The 12,459-nt window shown below is 41.7% G+C and overlaps 1 long non-coding RNA gene and 1 other non-coding gene across 3 annotated transcripts; one reads left to right on the top strand and one right to left on the bottom strand.

Moving 5' to 3' along the window:
- Positions 1 to 257: 257 nt before the first annotated feature.
- On the top strand, positions 258 to 329 carry TRNAQ-UUG (transfer RNA glutamine (anticodon UUG)). The gene has a single exon. It is a non-coding gene; the product is annotated as a tRNA-Gln (tRNA).
- A 2,673-nt stretch (positions 330 to 3,002) lies between these two features.
- On the bottom strand, positions 3,003 to 10,854 carry LOC132432773 (uncharacterized). 2 transcript variants are annotated; one of them, XR_009520974.1, is made up of 3 exons: positions 10,424 to 10,854; positions 8,903 to 9,003; positions 3,003 to 3,724 (listed from the first exon to the last, which is right to left on the bottom strand). It is a non-coding gene; the product is annotated as an uncharacterized lncRNA (long non-coding RNA). The 2 variants fall into 2 exon arrangements; XR_009520973.1 differs by lacking the exon at positions 3,003 to 3,724 and adding an exon at positions 3,750 to 6,411.
- Positions 10,855 to 12,459: the final 1,605 nt, after the last annotated feature.

Below are 12,459 nucleotides of genomic sequence, written 5' to 3'. Positions count from 1 at the left end.
AATTCTTGGGTATAGGACTGTCCTGAGCACAGCTGGACTTCCAGCATCTCTGGCCCTGTTCTGTCAACGCCAGTTGTGCCCTGAGCCATTGAGACAACCAAAACACCCACACGTTTTCAAAATGCCCCTCCAGGAGGCGGTACAGTTTTGTTGGTGGGGTGGGGGGAACACGTTGTTTAAAATTTACTAGTTGGGATCCGGTGCCTAAAAGATGGATATTTGTCACAAGAGATACCTTTCCAAAATTATTCCTTGTGGGCCCCATGGTGTAATGGTTAGCACTCTGGACTTTGAATCCAGCGATCCGAGTTCAAATCTCGGTGGGACCTTACTGAGTGTTCTCGTTTTCATTTTTATTTCTGCAATCTCGTCCCTTAAAACCAGCATTTCGCCCTGTAATCCAGCCCACCACACGTCAGTTATAATGAGCAATAGTATCTTGGTCAAGCTTCGGAAATCGGAGCCCACCGGCTGCTGGAGCGAAGCTGTATGCAGAAACCAGCGCCGCGGGGAGCAGCCGCCAATCCTGTTACCTGTGCCCAGGTCCGGGCGCGGAGGGGCTGTCTCTCGACTGTCTCCCCTCGCTTTATTCCTAGAAAGGAATCTATGTACGCATGCAAACGGACTTTCTGTTTTTAAAAGAATGGCCACATTACCCTAAAACTGGAAAAGGAAGTCTAAACCGAGACGTGATAAATATCTGATTAGCAGCTGCTTTCCCTCGCGGCTTTGCTCTTCACTGAGCTTTCTCAGAGGGTGGCATCCGAGCCCACACAGGCAGAGCACGATGCATTAGCAGTCCCGGGCCTTAACCACTTTCACGCCACCTCGACCCATCTTAGCTGCAAATTCCTTAGATTCTTTCTTAGTAATACTTCTGCACTTCGATTACGTTGATCCGTGTGGTACAGTTCTTCAAACTGCAGGTAGCAACCCATGAATGAGCAGCCCTTGTTGTCACCTTTGAGAATCCTAAGACAGGACAAGTTCTTTTCACTTTGCTCGGGCAGCTTTCCACATTTTAATGATTGCTGACCTAACCTGCCCACATCTCCAACCTCATTTGTCACCGTTCCTGTCACACACTTACCTCCAAATTAGCTTCTAGCCACAAGCCACGATAAAATTATTTCTATTCTTCCTTTTTTTTTCCTCTCCACATTTTCTACCAGCAAAACTTTTTTGCCCTCCCATTTCCCCTCATGTTATGAGGTCTGATTCTCTACTCATTCCTCAAATATTAACTTAGCCCTTTCAGCCCTTCTTACTGAGGACTTCATTGACTCCCTTCCTCTAGGCTTTCGTGCCCCATCTGTTTCCTCAGCACCGGAATGTCCCCTTCTCCTACCACCTCACGTTTTAATTGCTTGTTTGATAAGCCCTCCCTCCTGCTCTAGACAGCAAGGTCTCCTAGGGGAGAGACCAGTACTGTGGCCTTGTTCACCTTTCAGTTCTCAGTCCCACAGTCCCTGTTTCCTGTTAGGAGTTCAAAAATACTTGCTGAGTGCAGGGAGTTCCCTGGTTCCTAGTGGTTAGGATTCCGGGCTTTCCCTGTTTGAGGAACTGAGATCCCACAAGATGCATGGCCAACAAAACAAAACAAACAAACAAAAAACAAGTTGCTGAGTGCATAAAGTTTTCACCTAATCTGGTTTGATCATCCCAGAACCCAGGACAGTTCATGTCCACGCTTGGTTCCAAATCTGTCTGCTCCACTTCTTCCCAGATTTCTTCTCACTCTTTTCCTTCAATGATCCCAAGTCTACAGTGACTCTAAGAACAAGTCTTTGCCCAAGACTGGAGCAGAAGCCTCCCTGAAGGTGAATGTCAACCATGACTCTGTCTTAATGAGACCACAGCGGCAGCTAAAGTTGGGTGGGGGGGATGTGTAATTGGAGCACTGAATTTTGCACTTTTGAATGAGAGTTTGAAAAGAAAGTCTCCTTTGACTACATTCTTGCCCTGTCTTCCTGAAGTCTGTATGTGCCTAGTTTCGGTTACCTATTGGTTGTAGGGAGGCCAGTGCCTGCCATGGGCTTAACCTCTGGAAAGCACAAATTACACATTTGTCCTTCAGCTGAAGATTTTTGAGCGCTGCACAGAAAGCTAGGATTTAGGCTGAAGGTGTTCTTTTTCCCTTTCTGAGGGTGCAGGAAAGAGACAGACCTTAACCTCTGAACGCTGCACTTGTTTGTCCCCTACTCAGAAGGGTTTCACTTGCTGCTCTCATCACAGTTTGCCTGGGGGCAAGAGTCTGGGAAAGCTGTAGGATGTGGCCCTGGAGAAGCACAGATGCTTTTCTCTGCTAGACGGGGAGCCACTGCTGCACAAGTCACAGGCACCTTCCTGCACGTGGTGCACTTTTGTTAACATATCGGGAACCGCGCAGGGTCAAGGCCATTGGGACTATTCTTCCCTGTGGCGTTGGAAAATGTAATTGAACTGGTGTATTCGTCGCTGACCGGTTATGCCGAGGGAAGAGGAATCTACTGCTTTCCCCGCACAGGTTTAAAAGCATCTCCTTTGTAAGGACATTTTTCTTGAATCTGCCAGGTTTCGACAGTTTAGAATCTCCAGTGGAGGATGTTTACCCTCTCTCCTGAGGGTTTCCTACCCACTGTATGCAAAAAATGAACCGTCCTTGGCCATTCTCCATCTGTTCTAAGCTTGAGGAAAACTCCCAACCCAGCTTTCCAGAAAAGAACCAATTTAAGATTTTTCCAGTAAAAGCCACCCTGAAAAAATCCTTCTGCAAGGGAATCCTGCAAGAAGCCTGGTGTTTACAGGGATACTTACAGGGTTGTGGAGTTTTTTGTTGGTTTGTTTAGGGTATTTGGTGGGGTTTTGTTTGGGGCGGGGAGGGAGGGCTTGCGCTTTATAGTCTGTGTCCACAAGAGGGCGCGCCGTCCTCGAAGCCCGCCTCCAGCGTATCTTCGCTTAAAATCTGAAATCCTGGAAATATATTTGGAGCAAAACTGGACTCCCCTATACCACTAAAGAATTTGCTAGGCACTCACTCCTAAACTTGCGCAGGATATCGTCGCGCTCTGAGCCAGCGAAAAGCCAGCGCAAGGAGTTTGTGAAGATACAGGATTAGGATGCGACTCAGAACATTCACCAAGACCCATCACAGAAAATGATTTGTCTTGTGGGTTTTCACAAAGTGTGGGCGCCTATGTGTGTGCGGGAAATAGATGTGACTGGCGGGGCGGGAATTTTCTTTGTGCCCTTTTGGGAGTCTCCTCTGCTCATATTTCCCGTTGGTGAAAGGGGAGCAGGAGGGCCGTGGGGCTGGACTCGGTCCTAGGAAAACTCCCGAGCGCTTCTCCTTTCTGCTTCCCCCCCCACCGCCCCCCAACTCTGAGTTGTGTTCCCAGGACTGCAGGGATCCTTCCTCCAGCCGCGTCTTCCAAGCATGTTTATTTCAGTTTTTTCTTAAACACCAATGTCTCCTCTGCTACTTTGGTAAATCTTTCCATAACGCGTCCGTAAAAGATTATCATCCTAAAAAAAGACGAATTTTCGTGAAAGCAACAGGATCCAATAAAGTAGGGTGAAAGACACCAGGTCTCTGCCTCAGTTTCTTCACCTGTAAAATAGCGATAATGCCTCCCATCTCACAGGGCGATTGTGAGCCTTGGGTGAAGTAATAGTACAGTCACAAAACCGAGCACTCTGTGGGATGGATGCAGGCATGTGACAGGTAAGCGTCCATGAATTAATCCTAGAGGAAGAAAAGCAAAATGTGCTTATACCTTTCAGATAACCAGATAAAGGGACTTAGGGAGGAAGAACTATATCATCAAAGAATTTAGCAAACATTAAGCGAAAATAGGCCCCACGGTGTAATGGTTAGCACTCTGGACTCTAAATCCAGCGATCCAAGTTCAAATCTCGCTGTGGACCTGAGGTTTACCTGGTTATCCATCTCTCTGCAAATTTCTGATAATTCTGCTATTTCTACGGAAGCTTTCCCATTCCAGCTCCTAGAAATTTTCATCCGCAGACACATGAGCTAACTTGGGGGAAAAAGTCCTGTCCCTTTCATTAGGTTCAAATACAATTTTACTCTTCATATACTAAATACTTCTCAAAAATACTTTGAGATACTTTTTATTGATCACATGTTACTATTAAACTTGAAAACAACTCAAACTGGGGGGGCGGGGGGAGATTCGTAAAATACGAAGACACTCATTGGAAATAACTAAATATCATATCTCATTTTTAATATATTTTTCTGTTTCGGAGTAGTATAATAATCAGTCACAGCCTTTAAGCATAAAAAATGCAATATATGGGGATAAAATTCCATGACAGCTATAGAACAGAAATGCCTTTGAAAGAGAAAAATAACTCATGAACATTTTTCGACTGTTAAATAAAGGTATACCAAGTACATTTTTAAAGGATGCTAGGGTATATCAAATTGCTCTTAGGTTCCAAAGGAAAAAAATCAATGATGGATTGGGCTCTTTTAATGTTCAAATCTTACCATATACTGGCAATTACATTCTTTAGAATGATTTAAATTTATTAAGAAACATTTTAGAAGACCACTGGAAAGCAGTGTGTAAGAGCATCAAAATATTTGGCAATTCATAGACTAAGGAATTAAGATAGCATGAAGACACTGTCCTTGGTTAAAACAATGAAGTGATGGACCAAAGCAGCCCCCTCACCATCATCTCATTCTCAGACTCATTCATTTCTAATTTTCAGGTGGATTTTTTTCTTCTGTGAATTTCCCATTTGTGTACATCTGATTTAAGATAGCTTATTATGATTTTGTAGGCTTTCATCGAAGCATATTTTTATTAAGCCTTTGTTGCTCAAACTTTTCCTACGCAATAGTTTCCAAGTAAATATTTTTCTTCTGAGTTCTTTTATTATTTGCAACTACATGTTTTATTATTTTATATTTTGTATTTAAGTGACTAATCTATCTGGAACTTGGTTTATTACTGGCTGAGAGGTAAATGTCCATCTTTGTTTTCTCCAATAGGCAAAGTTAGTTATAGCATCACAATTTATTTTAAAATCAATTTTGCCTACCTACTGAATTGAAATATCAACTTTGTCATTTACTAATTTCTACATATCCTTGTATCAATTTTTAAATTTATCTGTTTCCCTCTATGTATATACTTATGACAGTGCTAGGATCTTCTGATTAGATTTTCTTTTAATACATTTTACTGCCCATAGAGCATTCTTCCCCTAGGCTATTTGACATTTTCAGCTGCAGGGGAATAAGAAGATAAAGAGGGGGAGGTTGGAGATTTAAATAATGTTTCAGTTTGTCATTTCAAGCTCCTAGTAAAGAATTGAGAACAAATTGAGATAAGCTGACATATGAACCAGTTAGCCTGGGGTAGAGCACAACAGAGTAGATCAAAAACAGCCATGTTACAATAGAATGTATTTTTGTGGGGTAGGGGAATGAAAATATGAGTTCATAAAAAGAGAAGATGTAAAATTTCAAATGTTAGAGAAAACATTTTTTTAAATAGATGATAGTCCATTTAAAAAATAATCACTATGGTATTTAGATTCATTTAGAAGAGTGATGGAACACATTTTGAAATGGCACAATTTACAATGTACTGGAAATCAGATTCTTTACAACTGTCTGAACTTATGTGAAATTTTTAGATATTGATCTAAAATTGTACAGGGGGGTACATAATTTTTCAGAGGAGCATGCTTTCAAATTTTGAAGACTACTACTTTAGAGCAGGAGTTCTTAACATGTGTAACACAGTGGCTACAAACAGACTTAGGAGTCAAGTCTTGCTGGTTGTGTGACATTGGGCAAGTGACTTAAATTCAGCTCAGTCTACTTATCTGTAAAATGGGGACAACAACAATACCCTATCTACAGAGATAAAGTTGTCAAACTTCAGCATACATCAGAATCGCCTGGAGGGTTTGCTAAAACAGACTGCCGGGCCCCACTCCCAGAGATTCTGCTTTAGGAGGTCTGGGGTCAGGCCCCCAAATCTGCATTTCTAACAAGTTTCCAGGTGATGCTAATGCTGCTGGCTCAGGGACCACACTTTGAGAACCTTTGGTCTATCTCATAAAGTCATTCATTGTGAGGATTAAAAACGTTAGTACATAAACATTCTTAGAACTCCACTGGCCCACAACAGGTGCTAATACATATTAGCCTATCAGTCAGGATTGGATTCACTGCAAAAGAAAATTCTACTCCAGTGGGTTAAACAGAAAAGAGTTAGTATATGTCATTTAGCAAGAGGTCCTGAGGTCAATCGTCCAGGGCTGGCGCCACTGTTCAAGAATGTCATGAAGTTCTGAGGCTCCCTCTGTCTTCTTTGCTCAATTGTCTTTGTTCCGTGGCTTTTATCATCACACTTATAATAGTTGCTGTTCCTCCAGGAATCTTGTCTGAATTCCAGACAGGGGGAGAGAAGAGCAAAGGATATAGGGTAAAGAGTTGATGGAGCACGCCAGCCAAGTCACAGCCCCTCCCTTTATATTTTATTTTTTTAGAGAAGTCACTCGCATTTTAAAAATGTTTCCAGAAGTCCCCCACGAGCGACTTTCACTTGAATCTCAGTGGTCAGACCCAGCTCACATCCCACCCCAACTACAAGAGAGAAGAAAGGGAAGGATTTTGGCTTTCTAGCTACCATGGTGGAGGAAATCAAAGGAGAAAGGAGTTTAGGATAAATAATATACAGCATCTGCCTAAAGGGTATCCATGAACACACAGAAACTCATGCAAAATATCAAATGTATGTGTATTTTTTTGAAGAGTCAGTCCACAGCTTTCATTAGATATTTAAAGATCAAAAAAATATGGCTCTCAAGCCCACATTTCTTGACTCAAGCATCCAAATATTTTAACAAAAAGGATGTCTACTCTGCATGCTCCATCTCTCAGCCATCACATGATATCAAAAAACCTGAGAGCATGGAAGCCTCTTAATTGCTGTCTCTCTTCCTTTTTTAAAACATTCTACTGAACTTGTAAATGCCACTTATGTTATTTAAATACCTGTTTATAAGTAGTCCTACAGGGTAGTTCTTGCTGTGTGCCTGTGTTTTAAAGTGACTTCCCAAATAGATCATATACTTCTTTAAAAAAGGCTTCTTCGTGTATTTTCTTCCTGTTTCATTTATATAAAGTTGTGGAACAAGGAGCATTAACTTAAGAATTAAGTTCTTCTGTCCTGAGTTTCAGGCTGGCATTAATAACTGGAGATTTAGGTTCCCTGACAGAAGAAACTGGATGACTATTTAAAGAAGACAGGCAGGACTGGATTTATTTCTTTTCTAACTGTTTAAAACACTGAAGTCTGTACTTTGGGCACCTCTGCTTTAACTATCAAAACAGAGCAGCAGTTGACAAACTTATTTGGGGTTGCCATAAAACCATGTTAAATGTTATTATGAATGGTTTCCTTAAGGAATATGGATTCCTGGTGTCAGGAGATGTGAACTCTGGTCGGATATTTATTAGGTGTTATGGGTTGAGTTGTATTCCCCCCAAATTCAAACATTTAGGTTCTAGCCCTCAGTACCTCAGAATGTGACCCTTATTTGGAGACAGGGTTTTTAAAGAAATAAAATGAGGAAAAGTTAAAGTGAGGTCATTAGGGTGGGCCCTAATCTAATATGACTGGTGTCTTTATAAAAAGAGGAAAGATGAATACAGTGACACAGAGGGAAGACAATGTGAAGAGACATAGAGAAAGGATGGCCATCTACAAGCGTAGAAAGGCCTGAAACAGATCTTTCCCTCACTGCCCTTCAGAGGGAATCAACCCTGCTGACACTTTGATTTTGGACTTCCAGACTCCAGAATTGTGAGACAATATATTTCTGTTGGTTAAGCCATCCAGGTGTGGTACTTTGTTACCACAGCCCTAGCAGACTAGTACAGCAAGGATTCTCTGATGTTGTACAAAAGTTTCCTCTTATTCCTCACATTCAAAGACCACTCCCTTCTTTCTCCATGCAAGGACACGATTATATAAAGGCTGAGCTGTGGCCGAAAATTTGCCCATGCTTTTCATACTTACAAACACTTTCCTAAATATATGGCCCCTCTGATGTCAGAAAGAATGTCCCAAGTTTTAGCTTAACACAGAGTGTGAGCAAAAGTGTTGTGGGCAACTTTCATTCTGTCATGTTGCTTAAAAGGAAGTTGCTTGGTCACAATATTTTCCTTCCCTTTCCTATAGGCTGTGGTTTGGTTTTGCCCATGTGGACAAGGATAGTACTCTGGAGATCGCAGAGCAGCAAGAAAAGCACAGACCACTGGAGAACTTTTTGGAGAAGAGCTTCCAGAAATTTCTGACTTGCCTTTCAGCAGGACATTCACATGATAAATAAATTTTCTATCCTACTTAAACCACTGTTACTTGTTCTTTGGGGTTCTAATCATATAAACAACCTAACAAATACATGGAAAAAAAAGAGAATAAAGGGCTGTTAACTGCGGAGGTGGCTAAAGTTCATACACACTTCCCTAGATTATTTCAAGAGTCTCTTAACTGATTTTACTGCTTGGGGTCTTGTGCCTGTCCAACACATTCTCCACATTCTGACTATAAAGTAATCTTTCTAAGATATAAATCTGGTTATGCTACTTCTCATTTAAAACCACTGCCTAGAGTTGTACTGTCCAATATGGTGGCCACTAGCCATATGGAGCTAATAAAATTAATACACATTCAATAAAATAAATTCAATAGTACTAGCCACATTTCAAGCGTCCAATAGCCACAGGTAGCCAGTGACTACCATGGTGGACAACACCAATGTAGGACATTTCCACCATTATGCAAAGTTCTACTGGACAGCACTGGGCTACAAGATGCATGTCTAAGTCTCCTACATGATCTATAAAGTTCTTTCTCTCCAGACTTACCTGCTGTTGCTATACATGTTACCAGAGGTCAGCAGGCTGTTTCTCAGATCTGCACTGTTTACCATCCTGCTGCCTGGGAATTCTGTCTTCACCTTGCCCATCTGGAAAACAAGAATTCATTTTTTAAGTGTTACCTTCTCTACACACATATACTAACAAAAAAAAGCCAGAAGAATTGAACATGATTCAAGACTTATTTCTGAGCCCATCTTCTCTTTTATCTACCATCCCTGCAAAGAATAGCAGATGAAGGAGGTTCTTCAATTAAAAAAAAAAAAATCACAACTTAACAAAATAAACAACTTGATTAGAAAATGGAAAAAGAACTTGAACATTTCACCAAGGAAGATATACAAATGGCCAATAAGCACAGGAAAAGATGCTTAACATCGCTAATCATTAGGCATGTGCAAATCAAACCCACAATGATACTACCACCTCACACCCATGAGGATGGCTACTATCAAAAAACTCAGAAAATAACAAGTGTTGGCAAGGAGAAGAAGAAATTGGAATCCTTACATACTGTTGGTGGAATTGTAAAATGGAGCAGCCGCTATGGAAAACAGTATGAAGGTTTCTCAAAAAATTAAAAATAGAATTATATGATCTAGCCATTCCACTTGTGGGTACATACCCCGAAGAATTGAAAGCAGGGTCTCGTAGAAATATTTGTACACCCATATGCAATAGCAGCATTATTCACAATCCAAAAGGTGGAAGCAATCCAAGTGCCCAACAGTGAACAAATGGATATACAAAATGTGGTATATACATACAACAGAATAATATTCAGCCTTAAAAAGAAAAGAAATTCTGACACATGCCACCACAAGGATGAAACCTGAGGGCAAATACATCCTCAACCATATCTTCAAACATCCCTGATTCTTATACTAAACAATGATCTTCCTTTTCTTTCTTTTTGTTGAAGAAATATCTGCTTAAACATAGAAAAATATTGCTGAGTGCCTCAGATTAGACAGCATAAAATGAGAACTGTCTTCTTCTACTCTGTATTATCCAAGTGTTGGACCCTGCTGACAAATTTCATTCGGAGAACCTCTACACACAAATTAAGTGCTAGTTAGGCCCCAATGCTTCGACTAGACAGTGTCAGAAGAATGGTTTCTGCCCAGAAGAGTAAATAGTGAGATGCACTTCTTGAATCTGACAGCACCTCAGTGGTTATTATCACCCGCTGCACACTAGCACTACCTAGGAAATTTAAAAGCTCTCTAGATGGTTCTAAAGTGAAGGCAGGCTGGCTGTGGAGACGTACTGTCTGATGACGAACACCCCCCCCCTTTACCATTACACAGCTCATATTTACTTGATACCCAGAATCATCAAACTGCACTCAACACAGTCGCAACATTTCTGCCTTGCGGGTAACAGTTTTCCACCAAGTATTATTACCCAGAGCATGCGGACTCTCCAGCACCTGTCGCTCAAGAGCCTGAATGCCTCCCTGCATGCGTCCGCCCCTCATAACCACACCCATAAATAGTGACTCGTTACCTATTACCATCCGCTAGGCCGCTTCCAGATGGACCGTATTGATGGCGAGTGTGCAGGCCTCTGCCATCTGCTCTCTGGCCAGAGGCGTCTCTGCAGAGTCGTCGACTCCGTTCCGCTCCCAAATCCGCGGAGGCTGTGTTGGGGTCCGGAGGCGAAGCGCCGGAGCTTACTTGCCTTCATCCCCCGCCCGCCCCGACACCTCCTGATTTTTGAAATCTGCTGCTTCTGACCAAGAATGTGCGCCATGGGGGCCAACTTTAGTCCCAGACTTAGGCCTCTCGACATTTGCCCAAGTCCCACCTTTGTCAGGTTGGAGGCTCCGAAGCCTAGCCCTTCTCAAGCCGCCTGGAAGAACCAGGCGGTGCTGCCTGCGCACGAGATTCAGGGTGTTTGTTCCAGAGTCCGCGGAGGCCCACTGACCGGAACACAAAACGACGAACTCTTCCGCCCTGGGGTTGAATAAAGGATGGTTTACCTCCACTGACGTCATTTCCAGGTCCGCTCTAGGAACCTGGGAGGTTTCTGCGTCTCTGTGGTTATTTCTAGCTGTTAAAGCTTCACGTATCTTTAACTCGGTCCTAGACCTTGCCTTCTAAATGTGCTGGGAAGGTTTCACAGAGAAATTATTTGGGAAAAACTTCAAAAGTATATATGCAGGGCTTCCCTGGTGGCGCAGTGGTTGAGAGTCCGCCTGCCGATGCAGGGGACACGGGTTAGTGCCCCGGTCCGGGAAGATCCCCCATGCCGCGGAGCGGCTGGGCCCGTGAACCATGGCCGCTGAGCCTGCGCGTCCGGAGCCTGTGCTGCGCAACGGGAGAGGCCACAACAGTGAGAGGCCCGCGAACAGCAAAGAAAAAAGTATATATGCAAAGATAGAATAGTACAATGAATTCGATGTTCATATCTCACACCGTCAACAATGATCAACTCACGGCAATCTTACTAACATATAACCCAACCCTCATTCCTCCAGACACATTGTTTGAAGTAAATCTCAGACACGTGTCATTGGTAAATTTAACACAGCCTAGACTAAGATGAAACGAGTTAGACACTTGCCTCGGGCACAAAATTTAAGAGGCTGCCAAAAAGCTTAGCAATAGACACAAATAATATTTTAAAGCAATATTTTTAAATGAAAATTAATGCAAAAACTCCGTAATGAGTACAGTATGTTAAATAGAAAATCAGTATTACTGATTTTTCCTTCTGCTTAGCTCCTATATGACTGACACAATACTGAAACTAAAGTATCTCTAAAAGATAAGGATGCTTTTGAAAAACATCACAATATCCTTATCACATCTAAAAATAATAACAAAAATAAGATCAATTATCGAATCATTGTTCAAATTTCACCAGTTTTATATATTTTGTAAATATATTCTATAATATATATTATAAAAATCATACATATATACAAGATATATATATCATATCTATGTGTTTTACAAACAATTCATTGGACATATATGTCTCAAGTTTTTTGAAACTATAGTTTCTCTCTTTCTCCTTTTCATGTATTTGTAGAAGAAACCTGAGATTTTGTTTCCCAGGGACTTTTAAGAACGCACACATCAGAAAACTCAAGTCACTCACTCCAGTGTAGGGGAGGGAAAATAATCTTTCCCTCTACCCTTCGAAATTCTCAGCTAGGTCCCCTGTAACAAAAGACAATTAAGAGGAGAAAAATATACAAATGTATTTAAGTTTTTGTGATATGGGAGCCCTCATAAGGAAATGAAGACCCAAAGAAGCAGTTAAGAGTTGATGCATATATACTGAATCAGAAAAAGAGTAGTAACATTATGAAACCATGACAAGGCAAAGGGGCTTGGGCTAGGATAGTTAATTGGGTGAACTGACTAGGGAGATAAGGGTTAATTTGTAAAGATTTCCCTCAGCCTCAGCTTTCCATCCTTAATAATAGGAATGTTACTTTTCTCAGAGTATAAGGAAGACATCTTTCACATGGAAATTTTATCTCCTACTTTAAAGAAAAAGAAGGAAAATTAGAGTGTTCTTCTTATAGCTGC

Source organism: Delphinus delphis, chromosome 10 (genome assembly GCF_949987515.2).
Source record: "Delphinus delphis chromosome 10, mDelDel1.2, whole genome shotgun sequence".
NCBI lineage: Eukaryota > Metazoa > Chordata > Mammalia > Artiodactyla > Delphinidae > Delphinus > Delphinus delphis.
The sequence above is the reverse complement of the archived record's forward strand: the minus strand, read 5'-3'. Positions and strand labels throughout refer to the sequence as shown.